Source organism: Tyto alba, unplaced genomic scaffold (genome assembly GCF_018691265.1).
Source record: "Tyto alba isolate M040663 unplaced genomic scaffold, T.alba_DEE_v4.0 Super-Scaffold_5, whole genome shotgun sequence".
Lineage (NCBI taxonomy): Eukaryota > Metazoa > Chordata > Aves > Strigiformes > Tytonidae > Tyto > Tyto alba.
In genome coordinates, this window is record NW_024881326.1 from 13409230 (window position 1) to 13427601 (window position 18372).

At 55.3% G+C, this 18372-nt stretch overlaps 1 protein-coding gene across 3 annotated transcripts in view; it reads left to right on the plus strand.

Moving 5' to 3' along the window:
* The window catches only part of STARD8 (StAR related lipid transfer domain containing 8), a 64571-nt gene that overhangs the window by 5328 nt on the left and 40871 nt on the right, over window positions 1–18372 (plus strand). Inside the window, exon 1 of one of the 3 annotated variants that reach the window (XM_032996062.2) lies at window positions 5594–5610. The exons of 1 other annotated variant lie outside the window; for it this stretch is intronic. The gene's annotated coding sequence lies outside the window, so the exon portion shown is untranslated. Of the gene's footprint in view, window positions 1–5593; window positions 5611–12872; window positions 13101–18372 lie in introns of those variants that run through there. One more of the 3 variants, XM_032996061.2, reaches the window with a different exon arrangement.

An 18372-nucleotide genomic window follows, 5' to 3' on the forward strand; every position in this document is an offset into this window, starting at 1 on the left:
TTATCGTGCATGTGTCCACAGGCTGCTTCTGCCCTAACTGCCTCTTTGCAGAGGCGTGGGGGGAGAGGCTGGGGGTCGGGACCACCCTGCTGTGGGGGGCTCATGGGTGCCTGGAAGGCTGGAGGCAGTCTGTGGGAGGAGGAGGAGGAGGAGGTGTGTGCCTGTGGGAGTGGGGACCAGGGCTAGAGACATGGCTTGTGGGCTCCAGGATGGGGCACAGCAGTTTAAAGACATCTCATTTTAAGAACAGTGCAGGGCCCTGCTGCTAAACGTATCTGAAATGACGTTGCTGGTCCTGGCTGCTGCTCTGCCTGGCTGTGAGGAAATGCTCTGGATCTCACTTTGTCCTCCTGTTCCACCCCAGAGAAACAGCCCTGCTGCCAAATGTGGCCCAGCTCATGGGCAAGATGAGTAGAGGTTCTGCATTTTATAACTTCACTGGTTGGTGTAGTGGGGGCTCTTTGCTCAGTGACACCTCCAGAAGTAAACCTGGCTCAGTCCTACGGTCAGCTTGTGGTCACTAGCCCTCAGCAGCTCTGGAAGCAGAGACACCCTGGAGCACTCCTCTGCTCTGTGTTGGCTCCTCTGCTTTCGCCACAGAGCACAAAACATGTGTGTGTGTGTCCCCCAGATGATGGCTGTCGGCAGCGAAGGTGGGGAGGAGTGATGCTGGCCGTGCTGCTGAGCCTCCGGCCCTTGAAACGGGAAACACCACCTTGCAGGGAGCCTGTGAGATGTGCCTGGGGATCTCTGAGCAGTTCCCCTAACTGTAGGGCAATGACCCAGCCTTTTGTTTTTCATCCATGTAAGCGTTAGGTGAGCTCTGAACCCAGCCAGCTCATGAGCACAGGAAAGCTCTGGGCAACAAAAGGTGCTTTGTAAACGGAGCTCCAGAGGTAATTCTGGGTGGTCTCTTTTGCCCTTTCATGGGAGAGATTAACAACATGAATATCAAGAGTCTGTCAGGAAGGGTTAAAGAGCCTTGTGCAAGGGAAGGCGCAAGGAAGACTCTTACAGATCACATCCACGGCTGGATTTTGGAGGAAGTATGTTTATAGGGTTTTTCCCCCTTTGTTAAAACTGACTGTAGAATCCAAGTCTCTCCTGGTAAAGGCTCAGCTACATTCACAGCACTCCCAGCCCCCACCTTCCTGGCCACACGTCCTGGCCTGATGAGCTCCACGCTGCTGGAGGGATGCTCGACTGCCATGGCATCACCCCCGCACAGGGGTCTGGGGGCAGGAGGAGCAGGAGCCCTCCCCTCCGTGAGCAGCTGTGAGGTTTTACACTGAAGGATTTGTCGCCTCTGATTTGATGCATCGACTGGAGCTATAGTGGGCTACTCGGCATCACCACAATCCTCAGCAACGTGGTGCCCCACAGCGTGAAGCCCTGTGGAGTGTAGGTGAAGCTCCCTCTTTTGTGGGATTTACACTGGACTTGGAGCAAGCCTGCTGTCGGTTCATACCCTCCGCTAAGGTTTTTAAAGCTCGAAGAAGAGGCCAGTGCAGTTCCTTGCTGGCCATCCCCAGAAGGTGCTCTGACGAATGGGGATCACCTAAGGAAACATTCAGACAGTGGTCTCAGGAGACGCTATTCCCTTCCCTGATTTTTTTAATCTCTTTGGGGTGGGTGCCAAGAGGACCTTAGCCCTTGAGGCAATGTCGTGACGCAGGGTTGAGCTGGTTCTGCATTTATCCCAGTAGCTGTTGGGAACGTGCCTCTCTTGGCTCTTCCATTGTTCCCGGAGCTTGCCCTCTCCCTGCCCCCGCAGAAATGCTGCTCGCCCACCACACCCGCCAAATTCCCTGAGCTGCTTCCCAAGGTGCAGCCGGAGCCATTCCCTGCTCCCAGGCCCCATCCCTGCCCGCGAGCAGCCGGGAGCTGGGGCTGTGCCGCCTTCCTTGAACGCCAGCTGTACGAAGTCGCTGCTGCTTCCCACTCTCCTTAAAATAGCGGGGTATGCCATGCTCAGCTCCCTCAGCAGTAACAGTGGAAAACAACTTGGATTTCATCTGCTTGCTTGGAGGTAACGTTTCAGCAGGAGCACATGGGGATTTAGTCTCCTCCTGGCAGCGGCTGCCAGCCCAGTAGGGCATTGCCAACACCATGGGGTAGTCACACCCAGTCTGTCCCCCAGACAATTTGAATTGACAGAAAAAACCCCCGAACTTTGATTTTTGAGACAAACCAGCCAAAACTACAGTGCGCTACCTGGACAGAGAGCCCTTTCCCCCAATCCCATGGTGAACCCTCCCTCCCTGTGGTGTGAGTGGGTAGCCTCATGTGTGTCCCCCGTCCCATCCACACACCCATCGACCTGCCCAGCAGCAGGACCCACCGTGTGGGTCCCCAGGCTGTGTGGGACACAGTGCCTGCTGCGCAGCCCCAAGCCGTCCCGCTGGAGCAGTCCCAGCCAGGGCCAGGTTTCCATGGATTTCCTAACCCCCTCCACTTCCTCTCTGACATTCACTTCCCATGTATTGTTCTGGACAAAGCAGAAAGGAAAGGCTCGCACACCAGCCACGCACGTGAAAACTGCATCCTCCGAACAAATTCCTGCCAATGCAGCATCAGGCCTCTCCAAAAGTAGGATCAGGAGCATGATCTGCAAAGGTCATTAAGCGGTGGTCTCTAACTGGTGAGGGACAGGGACTGAACTCATGGCTTCTTTCAGTGCATCTAGGCGATGATGATATTACCGTATTTCAAACTTGGGCTTCTGCGACTGGATGTGGTGAAATAATAGAGAAAAGAAGCACAAGGGACTCTGCTGAACTTTTGCCCCTGCATGAAATAATAAGGTTGTATTTACCCAGCATCTGGATCTCCCAAAATAACCTGCTAAATTTAGCTGTTGTGGATATGTTGTCACAGCTGAGTTGTTCTTCTCTCTTTACACGAAAATCTCTTGTGCTGGTTCTGTTGGTTTGTAGCTCAAGCACAAACCTTTCGTTCCTTGTCTGGCGTGTGCCTGCATGTTTGATGCCCTGTTTTTTTTTGGTGGGGGGGAGAAGATGGGGATTGGGATCTGTTTTCCCGTCACTGCCTGAAGGGGTTGAAAGGGAGAGAGACTGAGGGGCTGGCAGGGTGGCTGCTGCGAGGGTGCATGGCCGTGCAGGGACCAGCACCGCTGCCCTCAGCACCGGGGCTGCGCTGCAGCATCGATGCAAAGGAGGAGACGAGGAGACCTGTGGCAGGGAGGAGTGGGCTGGGGTAGCATGCTGGACATGGCCGTGGGGACCCCTTTCTGGGGACTTCCGAAACTACCTGAGAAATCACTGCCTGTTACGTGGTGGAAAATGTGATCATGGGTCTGGATCCTGAGTGGGAAGTAGAAAAGCTGAACTGAATGTGATTATTCGTGGGTTTGGTGTGACGTGATGAAAGGGAGTCTGCATTACTCCTTCCTCTTCCCTGCCTGCCTGCAGGGTCAGTCTCAGGCTTGGCTGGTGAATCCCGTTGAAACGCTGACCTCAATCCCAAATTAATTTCAGGTCCCCCCCTGGAGCCCAGGCAGGCAGCACCCCCCAAGCCAGAGCCCTGCTGATGCTGGCCTGGGAGCAGCAGCACCCAACCTGCACTCAGACAGGCTCTGCTGCTTGTTTGGTTATTTTTCATGAAGAAAGAGGATTGTTTCCTCAAATAATCTCATTTTCCTTCTGTTACAGCTTCTGTGGCCCTACTCCTATCACTGGGAATTGGTCTCCTGCCTGGCTAGTGTAAAATGTTTTGTGATTTGCTCTAAGTAGTAAAAAAGTTTTTTAAAAAGTAGAAAGATCATTCCTAAACAAGAATCTATACACTAAAAATCACCTTGCCAGGGCAGCTTCAGAGCAGGCAGTTTATGCTTCTTTCTAACAGATGTTTTCTCAGGAGCTGGGGACAGCATCTCCCAAAGCTCGAGACACAATCTCCAGCATTTCCTTTTCAGCCTCCTCAGTGAACCCGTGAGGTTATTTTTGAACCGCTGAGCTCTTTGATATGTATTTATCCATATTGGTTTCATTTCCCCTAGAAGGTAGGCTGGTGCTAAAACCTCTGAGCAGAGCCAAGGCTGCAAGCTCTGACTGTCCCTGAAGGGTCACTGCCTGGGGGTGCATACGGGTAGGTGCCTCCTGCACGGTTTTGGTAAAATGGATGTCTGGCTGCTGTGTGAGGCATTGTCCATCCCCGTGGGTGCCCTCGTAACACCCAGCCACTTTCTGGGAGCTGCCGTCTTTGTGCTGCTGCTTCCTTGAAGCCCTGCGGGAGCTGCTCACAAGGAAGGCAGCTCCCGTATAAATCCATGGAGCCAGGCGTATAATTACATCCTCGGTTAATTAACAGGGACTGCCACAGCAGTGATATGAGCGTGCAAAGGACTCCTGTCAATATCTCAGCCTACAGCAATTTTAAACGCTTTCGGTTTGTTCTTGTGTCACCTTTTCTGCTCTTTAGGCAAAAATGCAGACTGTGGGGTCTCCCCCCCCTTTTCCACCCCCTCTCCCCGCAGAGGGACGGGCAGGCTGCTGAGCGCTCCTGCCGCCATGACTGGCTCCTGAGAAACAAGCCCAAAACCTGAATTGAGAAAAAATACTTTAAAAGAAAATCAAAACCGACTTGGCCACACTTCAGTTTTTCCAATAAATGATTGTGGGGAAACTATTTGTCAGAGACAAGAGGCCCCTCCAGCCCATGAAATGAGGCCATTTCTTGTCCTTGTTCCCCTTCTGCCTATAAAGATTTCTGTAACTCTGAAACCCAGGTTTGCTGCAATAACTGATCCCCATCCCCCAGCTCATCTCCTCTGTCCTTCTGGGGCTTTAATTTCAGGGTCTGGAAGTTTTTCTGTTTCCTGTAGCTAACAAACAGCAGGTTCCCTGCTCTGAACAGCAGGATCCTATCACGAATTGAGTGATTTTCTTTGCAGGCCAGAAAGGAAGAGCCTTGGTTTGAGAGAGGGTTTTCACTCATGTCGGCCAGGCTGCAGGGTGCTTGGGAAGTGCAGAGAGTGAGCTGGGAAAAGGCCCCTTTGGCTGCCTTGTGCCCAGTATGTCGCCAAGTTTTTCCCATGGCAGGAAGGAGTGATTGAGATGGACTGGAAAGAAATTGCAGGCAAGAAAGTACATTTATATCTGCATCCTCTGGGTAGTTTGCACGAGACCAAAAGGAACAAGAGGGAAGGTTTGCATGTGGTTACTTCTCTGAAATTATAATGATAAAATACTTTGAAAACTGACAAAAGGTTTGGTTGTACAATGTTTTTTTCTTTGGTGAGAGCTTTGACATGTAAGATGCATTAAAAATGCAAAGAAAGGTAATGTTTCCTGTGTCTGAAATAACTTGTCTGTACTTCTAGAGAGAACTTTACTGTAAGTGGAGGAGGCACTGGGCAGTGCAAGCAAACACGGCCTTTGTGGGTGCTTTGTAACACTGATGTGGTTTTCTTTTCAAAGCGTGAGAGGTCAGATGCGAAAAAAAAGGTGTGAGATGTTTGCAGGCCAGTCTGATCATGTTCATTCCTTCTCTGCTTAATGAAGAGACTCTGAATCCTGCCTAAAATGTCTGCAGTGCTTTGAATACCAACTCGCCCCCAGGAGCAGAGCCGGGGCGTGAGAGCGTTCCCAGGTACACCGACGTGTGTGGGACCAGACCGTTGGTGACTCTCTGGACCGGGGGGCGCGGGGCTGCGGGGTCTGAGGAGATAGTGGTGGATGCAGACAGCGATGGGCAGGGGACTGAGATGGGGCTGCTGGTGGAAGTGTGACTTTATGAGAGTCGGCGCAGGTGGGATGCGAAAGGCAGAGCATGGCCTGAAAACATGGGCTGAGAGGAGTCTGGGCTTTTATCTTCCTTTCGATCTAAAATTGTGCGAATTTGATGATGTTCTGGCCCAGTGCCTCTGCTACCTGCTGTGTCTGAGTGGGCTGATATGGGTGTTCCTGGTATGGCGGGAGGGACGGGTTGTGTCTGATGATGTCCCTGAGAAAAACTGCCATGCTGGTGAGGTTTAATGTGTTTCTAATGCCTCACAAGGACGTGTGTGTAAGGTAGTGCCTTGAGCCTTGTCACTTTAACAGTGCAGGTACCAACCCTGCTCTGTTTGTCAGCTCCACACTAGGGCCTGTATTTTGGTGTGTTCTGAGTGTGGTAGAGAGGGGATGTCTCCATGCTACTGCAACCCCTGGTATTTCTCCTTACTACTGGAAACACTGGGGGAGAAGGGAGACCCTGGGAGTGGTGGAAGGTGGGGGGCTTCATACCGAGCCCGTCTCCTGGTGGGTGAGGAGCCGGGGGGTCCCAAAGCCAAGTGGTGTCTGTCCTGAGCTGACTGCTAAAGCAGATCACCCACTCGAGGGGCCATCAGCAGAAAAGAACCTCACACTTCTCATCAAAAAAAAAAAAAAAAAAAAAAAGGCATTATTTTGTATTTGGTAGTGTCTTTGTGATGCTTGTATCAGTCTTTTTATTAAGACTGTTAGAATGCTTAAGTAGTTTTTCCTTATTTGGAACTCTAGTGATAAAACTGGTTGGATGTGGCTTTTAAAGAAGACTGTGATAATGGTGTGTGGATAACAATCTTTAAACAATTTATTTTGAGTTGTGTAAAAAGAAGCTGCTGTGGTTTGGTTTCTCAGTCAGCTGTGATGCTCAGTGGAGACTTACATCTTGTATCTGCCCCAAGACTTGTGTTGGAGACTTGTTCCTCCTGCTGTTAAACGATCTCTTTGGGAATGGCCCAAAACATGCTGAGTGGACACAGGTTGCTCCTCAGGGATGGGGAAGTCAGCTCAGTTTGTTGTAGGTGAGGGGAAAATGGAGTTTTCCCAAGAGCTCCTGCAGCTGGACCCCGTACTGGTGGCATTGCCCACCTTGGTGCTGGCATACTGGGGTTAGTTGAAGCCAGGGGCTATCGGCCTGACAGGGCAGGGGACAGAGGGGGCAGGAGGTTGTTTTGGGATAATCTGCACAAGAGCCGGGAGCACAGCCACAAACCCTCTCTGGGGGTCTCCCAGCAGGTCCGTAGTTGCTCCCAGGAGCCAACCATGCCAGTAAGATTTCCAACAGATTAATCAGCATCTTGTCTCTTTTTATTTGTCTTGGTAAATCCAGTACTTGCTTCCTGAGGCTGGACCAGAAAGGAAGACTGCTTTCTTAGACCTGCAAACCACCACTGTTATCTCTGGAACAAGAAAACATTTAGGTTTGTTGCATCCCCCTGCAGCAGACCTGCAGTAGTTAGCATCGCTTGTTACCCCCAGATTGCAAACACAATGCCATCTCCTCTGCCAGGCTGCTCTTCTATCTGTCTGCCATGGCAGAGTTCACGTGTGGACTGTGGGGGCCTGGTTCTTCACCATCCCCTTGGTGGTACCGTTTGCACGGAGGGAGGATGAACAGCAGTACCCCCACCTCTACGTAATGGGAGGAGGCTCTGGCATGGGTGGGTGAGGGCAGAAACAGTTGGGGTAATTGAGCTGGTTGCTGTTTCTCATTGCTCTCCAATGTGTTTACCTTCCAGAGGATGGAGACTTTTTGCTCTGGTTCAGCAGTGGCCACATAATCTGGATTCCTCAGATAAATTCCTGCTATTTCTCTGAGATTTGTGGCTGCTGTTTTGATTGCCTAGAGCTCTGGGCCAGACACAGGACCCTTGTTGCACAAAATCGGCTCCCATGAATGATACTGTTGTGCATATGTCTCTAAGTTTCTCTTTCCCTCCCTCTTGCCCTCCTCCCTTGGAAGCTGGGGAATTCAGTGTTGGTGAAATCCTGCCTGCTGTACTCATGCAGCTGGCGGCACCAGCTCTATCTGCATTTTGTGTGTGCCCGTCGACTTCTTCCCACCGATTTTCCTCTCGTAAACAGGGATATTGAAACCATCCTCCTCCTCTTGGCTGGAGCCCGCTTGCTCCCTTCATGCTGGTGCTTAGGCTCTGTGCCAAGACCGGCACAGGAGCATCCCCACGGCCTCAGAAGCCATCCTGCAAGTGGCTGGGACATACCTCCCATGGCTGAATGTGGCCTTCTCACAGGATAGATGCCATGGGAGTGCCGGGGTCAAGGTGGATGGATGGCAGCGGCGGTTTCTGGGTTGTCTGTGGGTCAGAGAGGTCCTGAAGTGGGCAGGAGGGGAGAAGCTTCTCTCCCACTTGCCATTATTAGGGCCTTGAGCAGGGTGCCCAGTCACAAATCAGGTTGTGGCTGTTGTTGAATAACAACACCCCAGGCGCTGCCCAGCCGGCTGCTGTGTGGATCCGTGCGCTCTGCAAGGTCACCAACCTGCCAGCACTGCCACGGCCAGACCCCAGATGTTCTGCTGGGCCTGTGGCCCCTTGTGGGGTTTTACTGGGGACCCGTCGGCCTGAGGAACAGTGTGGGTGGCTGCTTTTATAGCCGGGGATCGAGAAAAGTGAACAAGTGTTCTGCACTGGGTGGCTGGATGGAAATAAATCTGGCACCCCACGGTGGGAGAGTGCAGGTACAGGTTGGGCCCAGCTCTGACACAGGGTTAGACCCAGATGAAGCCGGTTCATGTGAAAATGTCACGGGCGTCTCCTGTTCTCCATCTGCAGCAGTAGAAAAATATGAAACATGAATAACACTTGCATTAGTAGAGCAAGAGTCCCCCGAGCATGTGCTTGTGAATAAATTCAGCCCAGAACACCCACTTATGGCTTGTTCATTCCTGTGGTGGGTTTTTATTTATACACCTGAAAGAAAATTTTAACTTTTTTTATTTTTTTTTTCCCTCCTTGTTTATTTTGGTTGTCGGAAAAAGAGCCACAGATAGTGACCATCTCAGGGCTGCTCAGGATGTGTTCACTGTGGGTGCGTGGGTTTTCCTTTCACAGTAGGTGGTCAGCTGGAGCAAATATGCTTTTCCCATGGATTTTCATGGATTTTTTTTTATTTTTTTTTTTTCTTCTTTAAGTCGTTTGCTTGTTTTGACTTTTCCAGGTTGGTTTGGCATGGGGTGCTGCGTGCCGTGGCCGGCAGAGGGCTCCCGCTCCTGTTCCGCTGCCGTGGCGGGGGGCGTCGCGCGTGGGCGATGTGCAGGCTGTGCCGGGGCACAGTCTTTGGATGCTTTAGTGAAAATTAGCGCTTACCATTGAGAGGCCCGGCGGTGGCCCCCTCCGCCCGCCTGGGGTCAGTCCCCGGCGGGGTGTGCAGGGCTGGTGTGACCCGATCGGGTACTGCAGCAGTCGAGGGGGGCCCTGAGCGCCTTTGGTGCCTCCTGCCCCCTGAGCCTGGGGTTCCTGCTGGAACCCCCCCGGGGGTGTTGGCACCCTGTTCCCCTCCCTGACTGGGCAGGATGGGCTGCGTGTGTCAGCGGGCCCTTCACATCTGGAGGTGCTGTGTCCTCGGATGCTGGGGAGTGTTTGGTCCAGGGGTCTGTGGGTTCAGCCCAATGCCACGTAATTGAACTTATTCAGCATCGGTCTCGTCCGATCTTCCCAGCCCCAGCCGGTGTGTTCAGCAACATGTCTTGTTGTCCCTCAGAAGAAGCTTTCGTCCATAGCTGCCGTGTGGCCTGGCTGATTTTCCCGCTGGCCCTCTCCCAGAGCAGGGAAGGGGTTTGAGCTCTGGCAGGTGAGGAGGCAGCACGGGCAGCAGAAGCCAGGCTGCAGCGCAGGAGCACGGATGGCTCACCCAAAAATGCCTTGACCTTGGGTCTGTGGCTTGGGCTGGGCTGTATGTGCACTCTGCTCTGTACAGGTAGGGTCAGGATTCAACCTGGCTGTCCCTGAGTTCGTGTGGCTGAGGGGGCTCCGCTTGCTCAGCCCAGCCTGCCTGCTGAGCTTGGGGTGCACTGGTGTGCACGCAGCTCTTCTGAGGTCCCGTTTATAGTTCCCTGTAAGGACCAGGCCAAAGTTATTCCTTTGAGCCCATTACTGGAGCTTTCCTGGGTTTAGATCTGGGTGTCCCAGGCAGCTGGATGGCCCCTGCCCTCCCTGCTGGGAGGAGGAGGAGGCAGCTCACTAGGCTGTTCACCTTTCCTGACATTTTTTCCTGGTATCCAGCCAGCCCAAAAGGACCTTTGGTGTTTTTTTTTCCCTATCCCTTCTGAGCAATGCCCTTCAGACAACCCTAAACAGCCCTTCTCCCCTTGCTGGTGGTGGTTCTCTGGGGGCTGGGCAGGGCACCTCCAGCCCCCCGTGCCACGCTCTGGCCGGCAGCCCCAGTTGCTCCCACGCTCTAAACTGTCCCGTCCCTTGTCCCTCTGCTTGGCAGCTCCTCTGCAGGCACGCCAGCCACCCTCCTCATTAACCCCTTTGCTGGGCGCCCCGTGTGAGCACACACGTGTGCACACACGCACACTGGGCACCTTGTGCAGGCGGTGGGGCAGCCCAGAGGTGAGCCCGCAGGCCCTCCGCCATTCCTCGGCAATACGCTGGCAACTATTAATATCACCAGGCGTGAATGTGGCCCATTCATAGGGGCGGCGCGGGGGGAGCATGTGGTATGCGCGATTTCTGCTCCTCCCAGCATCCGCCCCGGCTTTCCCGGTGCGAGCGGGGCAAGCGCGGGTCCGGCTGCTTTGGTCCTGCCCTCTTTGCCGCCTGTTTATAGCTCAGTGTCTCCGGGAGATTTCCTGCCTCTCTGCCCCCACACCCTCCCTGTTCCCTCTTTGCATGAGGAAATGAGTGGAAAAATGCTTGAAATCCTCCGCTGAGCCGAGCGCTTTTTCCACTGGCCGTCACTGTGCCTCTGGGGCCGCCCAGCACTGGTGCGTGGCTCTGACCCACGGCAGCGCCAGGCAAGAGGTGAGCCCCAGGCAAGCCCATGGCTGCACAAAGTCTTGTGAGTGCTGCCTTCATCCAGCCATGCTCCCTGCGCTGAACAGTGCCGCGTCTTTCTGCCCCTTTCCCACTTGTGTGGCTGGAATACACTATCCAAGGCTCTGCAGTCAGTACCCCAAGGCTTTGCACCCATTGTGTGTTTCCTGAGGTTTTGCTCACCCTCTCTCCTGCCCCAGCCCGGGTCAGGAACACCTCTTTGCTGCAGTCTGATCCTGGCTGCAGGTGATGTCCCTTTCTGTCACCCTCCCCAGGAGCTGGGGAGCAGCACTTTGTGGATGGTGAACATAAGGCAGAGAGCTGGCTGGGGGTGCTGCTGCGGGGCCAAGGCTTGGCGGGGTTCCTGATACCCCAAACCCCCTTCTAACCACAGCAGCTCTGTAGCGGGGTGCTCGGAGCCTCCATCACTCCTCGTTGTAGTTACTTTCCACTGTTGCCCACCAGCATGGATGAACAGCCACTCCTTTTGCCATGGCTGATGCCGGGGGTGGCACTGGCTGCTTGCTCTCTAGCAGCAGGAGCCCTCGGCCCCCGCTGCCCACCCCCTGGGTCCCTGGCTGGTGAGAGGCTCCCTTGCACAAAGCTGTAGGAAGACTTTTAAGTCAACAACAGCCTCATTGAGAGGCCTGTTGCCGACAGCTCCTTCCCTCCAGAGGCAAGAGCTGTGGCATACAGGCGCCTCGCTGAGGGGCTGCAGCGGGAGAGGAGAGGCAGTCAGAGGGTTTGTGGGAGGAGGGTCAGGAGCTTGGGGCTCGGGAAGGAAGGAAGGAGATGTGCATCCAAAGTCTCTCAGGCTATGAAAACAATGGAAAAAAAAGTCTGTTTTTTTTTCTTGATCGTTACACATTAGGGTACTTGAGCAACCCTCCAAGCAGTAATTTCAAGAGGAAAGCTGGTTTGTGGCATCCCTGCAATGTACCTGGTCTCTCTCCTGCTTTTCTGGTCTTCCCACACCAAATAGTTGCCTGTCTCATTTTGTGTTGCATCAGTGCTCTGTGTTCACCATTGAGCCTCTTGCCCACTGACTCATCATCTCCATCTCACATTCTGCCTCCTCTCTGCTTCTGCTTCCACTCTCAGGCTGCTGCTTACTGACCTCCAGCTCTTTTGTCTCTCATTTCTCACAAAAAATTCCTCCTTCAAGTCCACCTTAAACACTATTTTTTCCCTTAGCTCCTCTATTCCAGACCACACACCCCCATTTTCTCCTTTACCCTCTTGCAAATAGTTTGTGGCTGGTCCCGTCTGACATGACACAGGTCTGGGATCTAGAAGCCAGGTTGTGAGACGTGTGCCAGGGAGAGGATCCTCCTTACCCTGTACTGTCAGAGAAATAACTACCGAGCAAGAAAATCCCCTGCAGCGTGAGGGGGATTTTGGGGAAACAAGTCCCGTGAGAGCAAACTCTGCTACTTTCAGTGCCTCGCTGCGGCTCACACCCCTGCTTTTGCCATTTGCTTGCTTTGATGGGCAGGGAGAACTAGGGACAGCCGAGCCTCTGCCCAGAAACTATGCTGGGGCTCGTCTTTCCCTTCCCTTGGCGGGGGAACAACCCGAGGGACCCTCGCGGGTGCTCAACCCAGCAGGGTGGTTGCAGCTGTTTGGTGTCTCTGTCCCGGAGCCCCCAGCCCACGCTGGCAGCGAAGCTGGGGCCGGGCCAAGGCCCTGCAGTTGCTGCTGCCGATCTGGAAGCGGAGGGAGGGAGGGAGGTGGCTGAAGGCAGCGGGGACCGGGATGGCGTGGGGACAGTGCAAAGGGGCAGCGCAGGACACGGATGGGCTCTGGGATCGCGCTGGGTTTCACACGTGTCGTGGCAGCCCCTTCCCCAGGCTGCAGCTGACGCGGCTCCGTGGGTTGGCTTGCCCTCGCAGCCCGGAGCTGGGGACCGCCGCTTCGGTTCCTCCCGGCTCCGGAGCGCGGGGGGGGGGGGGGGCCGCTGCTGGGCAGCGCTGTCCCCGGTGGGTGCTGGCCCGGGGGGAGCCGGGGGGGCGGCGCTGGGGCAGCGGCCGGGCCGGGGGCCGGGGCCGGAGCGGGGCGGGCGGCGGGCGGGTCCCGGGGGCGGCGGGCGGAGCCGGCGGGGCCCAGCGCCGCAACCGCGCACCTGCCGCGGCCGCGCTCACACCGACAACAGCCGGAGCCGCGGCTGGCACCGGCCCCGGCCCCGGCCCCGGCCCCAACACCGGCCCCGGCCCGCCCGCTGCCCGCGGCGGCCGAGGGATCCTCTATTCCCGCCCCCCCCCCCCCACCCGCCGGGACTCGGCTTTTCCTCCCCCCCCCAAGGAAGCCGCTTAGGACGGGGGAGCGGCACAGCCTAAAGGTAAATCAGAAACCTGCGGTTCCCCTGGGGCGGGTGTGTTGGGAGTCTGGGAGGGGAGGGGGGGCGGTTTGGGGAAGATAGCGTCCGGCAATCTGCTGCGGGCGGCTCTGGAGGATGCTGCTCAGGCCAGGCTGCCGATGGTGCCGCTTTCAGCAGCCCCAAAGCGCTGTCAGGCGGGTTGTCTGTCGTTCGGCACCGGGTATCTGCGTGTCCTGTGAGGTGGCTGTTGCTGTAGCTGGGGAGGAGGAGGAGAAACTCGGAGCTAGTACACGTTTCCTGACATACCGGAGCTGTTACTGGATCCCCGTCATTCCCAGGCTGAGTCACAGCAGTGCGTGGGGTGACAATCTGCTGCGTCCTTTGGAGTTGACGGGTTTGGGGAGTGAGGGTGCCCGGCTCCTGTGGCTGACCTGGTCACTGCCAGCAGACCCATCGTTAACCTCATGGAGGGATGCGAATGGGCTGGCTGTGGGCTCCTCGGATTTTCTCAGGGCTCCTCTTCACCCCTCCTCCAGCTGGGATTACTGATGATTAACCTGGTGGCTGGAAAAGCCCAGGTGTGACGTCTGATCCAGAGAGTCAATGAGTTGATGGAAAAATTGCATTGATGTCAGGAGGCTTTGGATCAGCCCTTTGCACTATAGTGAGGGGCAGCAGGACTCTGCGTTCTGGTTTTTGGTGCCATGGGCATGTGCTTCCAGTCAATCGACTCTTTTGGAGACTTTTGTCTTTGGCAGAAACGGATGAGTTTGCCGTGCGTGCGTAGTTTATCACGTTGTGAACTGGCGTTAATCTGTCAGAGCATGCTGCCAAGGTGAGAGGCTGTTTTTTCAGGGCTTGCTTGATTTCAGCTACCTTAAACACCAGCTCTTTGTGTGTTTGGTTTTGTGGTTTGTGCTTTGGAATGGCTCCTTGGTGCAGAGGGCAGAGGAGCCTCTTCTTTTAAAGACCCTCATGTAGTCCCAGGACATCAGAGCACATATTGTGATGTTACTGGGAGAAGTCTGCATTCTTTTCCGTATACATACTCAAATTCTTATCAATGAATGTGCTTTTTTCTGTTTACATTTTAACTGAAACCCTGTTAAGAGAGGCAGCTGTGCTACTGGAGCAGGCACTGCAGCCCCTCGCTGCTCTCTGCATGTGTGTGCTCACTGGGTCTGTTCCTCTCTGGGAGCTGGGCAGGGGGCACAGCTCAGCTCAAACCACCTCAGCTTCCCTCCATTCTTGTAGGGAAAAAATTAGCTCCCATCCTTATGCCAAAAGCTCATGAGTAATTTTCTTATGTGACAAACCATCAAGTCCCAGTGCAGAGCAGGTATCAAACCTCCCATCTGAGGAGGTGCTCACATTCACTACACATACTTGCACTTCTTCTGAGAAATACTTTCCTAATAAAAGACCAACTGAATAAATCCAATCGTGCTTCTGTTAAGCATTCCTCGTCTGCATTGCCTCAAATGTCCAAACCTGAGCGTATGCATGGGACAGGCTGCCAGCAATTTGGTTTCGTAAGAGAACAAAATATGGTTATGCCTAAGGGCACTTCACTACTTCCCCCTGGGTTTTTGTACTAATTTCAAAAAGATTTGAAGGTTCTCAAAGTCAGCTGAAGTTGAGTAGGGGAAAGAAAGGTTGCTCTTTCCCTGAGGGCGTAGCAGAGGTTGCTGCGTAGCTTTGTGACGAAGGAACAAGGCAACAGGCTGGCCGGCACTGAGCCCTGCAAGTGCTGCAGGCAGGTTGCCTGGCCCCTCGGTGCCACAGCCGAGCCTGGCAGCAGCAGCCGGGAGGCAGGAGGGGAGCTGCTGGGTTCCAGGCACTGCCCCAGCTTTGGTTTCCCGGGGAACAGTGTGAATAATCCCCCAGCAGAGAGGAAAACTGAGTCTCTGTCCTTACACTGTCCATTCCTTGAAGAGCCCCATACAGTTTGCCCATTGCAGGGGTTGCCAGTCTTGCATCTGCACTTTGCATGGTTTTGGAAGGGCTTTTACGTTCAGATGGGGGAGTCAAATCCTCCAAATGTAGGCAGCGTGCCGGCAGCGAGGCTGCAGAGGCAGGAAATGCCTCCCGGCGCGGTCACTGCGGCCCCGGCTGCGTGGGATGCTGGGGACGGTGCTGGGACAGCCGGACCTCTGCCCTGCTCCAGGGCTCATCTCCCCAGCCCAGGGTGCAGCACATAACCCAGGTGTCTCCTTCGTCCCCACCAGCCTGGTAACAGAGGCGTTGCTCTATCCCTCTGCCCACCAGATTTGGTGAGATGCATTGCCAGAGCCCAGGGATGAAATCTGAGCTGGTTTTCTGGGTGTCAGAGATTTGCAGGGGCAGATTGTGGGCTGCAAAAGCTGGGATGCAGTTGCTCTTGCCGTGCCTGCTGTCCCACGCTGTGCCCGTGCCAGTCCTGCCGCAGCAGCGGCATGCTGAGGCGAGAGGAGCCGTCCGGAGTAGCAGCTCCCCAAACCGTGGGTGCTGTCGGCAGTGCCTGGGGGGAGCTGAGGCACGTGGGGTGGCGGCGACATCTGCGTGGAAGTCAGGTCTTCTCGTTTCTCAACTTCCCTTCATCCGCACACCCTTCCAGCCCCGCTGGGAAGCGTGAAGGTGTTCGGTTGGATTTAGTGCTGGAAGAAAGGCCATGCTGGAAAGCGGCCGGAGCCTTCCCAGGGGCCGGTGGCCAGGGCAGAGGAGCCGGCCGCTAACCTTTGTGCCGAGCTCCCGCCTGCTCCGGAGAGGACCGGCAGCGTGCGGCCACATTCCAGCAAGGCTAGGGGTCTCCCGCCCGGTTAATGATTGAGCCACAATAACCCTTCTTGTTCGAGCCTTTCTGAAAGTCACCTCCGGATAATTATATTAACTTTTCCAGGCTGCTGGGACTGAGTGCAGAAATTTAAAGAGACAGGGTCTTTTCCTACATTTCCAGTAAGAAATTCATTTTTAGGTACAGGAAGTGATGGCTTAGGGGTTTTCACTGTCTGTTTGCTTTCTGATTAATTTGACACATTACTTGTGAGGTTCTGCATGGGGGATTGTGGGCGGTGTGGAGCTGCACTGGCCTCGCTCTGCCCCGCTCCCTTCTCATCCCTCCTCTGCCCGGTGCTTCCCCAGGGGTAACCCTGGATGCCAAACCCAATCCTGTAGGATGTGGCTCCCGGTGGCTCCCAGGACATCCAGCCCCTCTGTCTCTGGCTGCTCAGCTGTGATGCCCGCGGGCAAGTGTCTCACCAGCCCGTTGCTCTTCCCTGTGCAGCTCGGTTAATAATCAACAGTCCCCACACCACGTGGGCACGCTCGCCCAGCACGAAGCGGCAGAGCTGTTTGTTGAGCCGTTTGAAGGATCTCTTATCAGAAAAGGGCACTTGTCACCCAGTGCCAGTTACAGGCAGAATAAACATTAACGGCTGGCGCTGGGAGCAGGCACTGACAAGTGCAGCAGCTTGGGGAACCTTCCCCAGCGGGCTCAGCCTTTTCAAATCCTGCTGCACATGTCCAGCTTGAGTTCCTTGTGCTATGCCATGGCCGAGCTCAGCTGTCACCTTCTGTGGCTTCCCCAGTGTCCATCTCACAGTTCCCACTGAGATGTCCTGATCTGTGTCACGGATTGCTGATGCCGATCAGGGAGAGCTCGGGGCTACTAAAACCCGCTGCAGGGCCAGGCAGTGGTTTGGTGTCACACGTTGGGTTTTTGAGATGCAGCCGCTGAGGTGCAGGCTGGTCCCTAGCAGAGTCTCCTTGAGCTGGGTCTGGCAGTTGTGTGGGGTTCAGGAGCTAAGCCAGCAGGAAAACACTTGCTGCCACGACTGCGATCGCTGTGCTTGGTGCAGGGAAGGCAGTGGGAGCTTGGGGTGGTCACCAGGATGGTTGTAATGTCAACCTCGGGTCTGCTGACCCGTGTGCGGGGTGAAAGCAGGAGCGGGGTCGGAAGCTGGGGGCCAAGCCCCGCAGCAGCAGAGTGGGGGGGTCCCTGCTCCGCCCCCGCCGGGCTGCCTGCCTTGGGGGGACCCAAGTGGAGATGTGCAGTGTTACAGCCTGGGGTGCTTCAGGAGCCTTCAGCGGAGTGTGCTTGTGCTCTGCCATTTCTTGGCCCTCCTGTTTATCCAATGTGATGGCAGTTCCCAGGCTGATGGGATGATCAGAATAACTCCCAGGCCAGGCAGCTCCTGGTTGGCACGGGCTGGAGGGCAGTGCGGTCCCAGGGTGAACATCTGGATTTCCATGGACCCCGCAGCCAAGGCTTGGGCCTCCCGTTGCTTAATTGGGAGCAGGAGCTCGGCGGCTCCTCCCGGATGGCATGCCGCTGAACCCAAGGGGCCCAGCGTGCTGGAGCCCGGGTGTGCCGGGGGATTTCCTGCCCTTTATCTGGGAGGGAAAAGCATCTGACTGCAACATGTGTATGCGGGGCGTGCAGAGAGCCCGCGCCTCCTGGGCCGCTCACAGCCTCGCTGCGCCCTTTGGGAGCAGGCTTTGATGCCTGTGTTCAAAGCTCACAGAGGCACGAGTGATTAACACCACTATTTAAGGAAAGATGCTGCGCTCGTGGAAGCGTGCGCTGGGCTCCGTGCTGCCTGTGCAGGTGTGAGGGGGTGCTTCTGACCCTCAAGTGCGTCACTGCTCAAGTATGATATACTTGAAAGGTACATGATGGGGTTTCTATTCTCCTTCTCTTCCCTCCCCCCTTCCTCTGTGAATTTTACAAGAATATTTTCGCTGATGTCAAGGGCACAAGTTCAGTTTCTGAATGCCCTTTTGTCTGGTGCAGCACAGAGGAGTCATGCTCTCTCCCCACTCCATCTAGGAATGGCAACAAAACGCTCCCACTGCACCCCTCACCGGGTGCTCCAGCCACTGTGCTACTGCATGTTTGGGGAGGATGATGTCAAACTGATGGCCCATGGGAGGCTGCCAGCTGGAAACTGGGTGTTTGGGGAGGCAGGGCAGGAAATCTGCAGATGTGGAGGGGTCCATCCCTGAGCTGTGAGCCTCCCATGCGGCTGCAGGCTGCACAGGGGTGAAGCAGAGGGGCTGGAGGACTTGTTTCCCTTCCTCCTGCCCCTTCTGCCTTCCCACCAGGGACCTGTGTCTGCAGAGTGGGGTGGCTGGCAGCTCAGCCTGGGGCTGGGGAAGGAAATGCAGGCAGAGAGGATGAGAAAGTGAGCATTTAAAGTAAAAAGGAAGGAAAAAAAGAGAAGGACTGAAGAGGATAATGCTTTGCTGCAAATGCTGGGCTGAAGGCTGGGTTTGGGGGCAGCGGGTCAGGCTGGGAAGGGAGCTAGAGCAATTC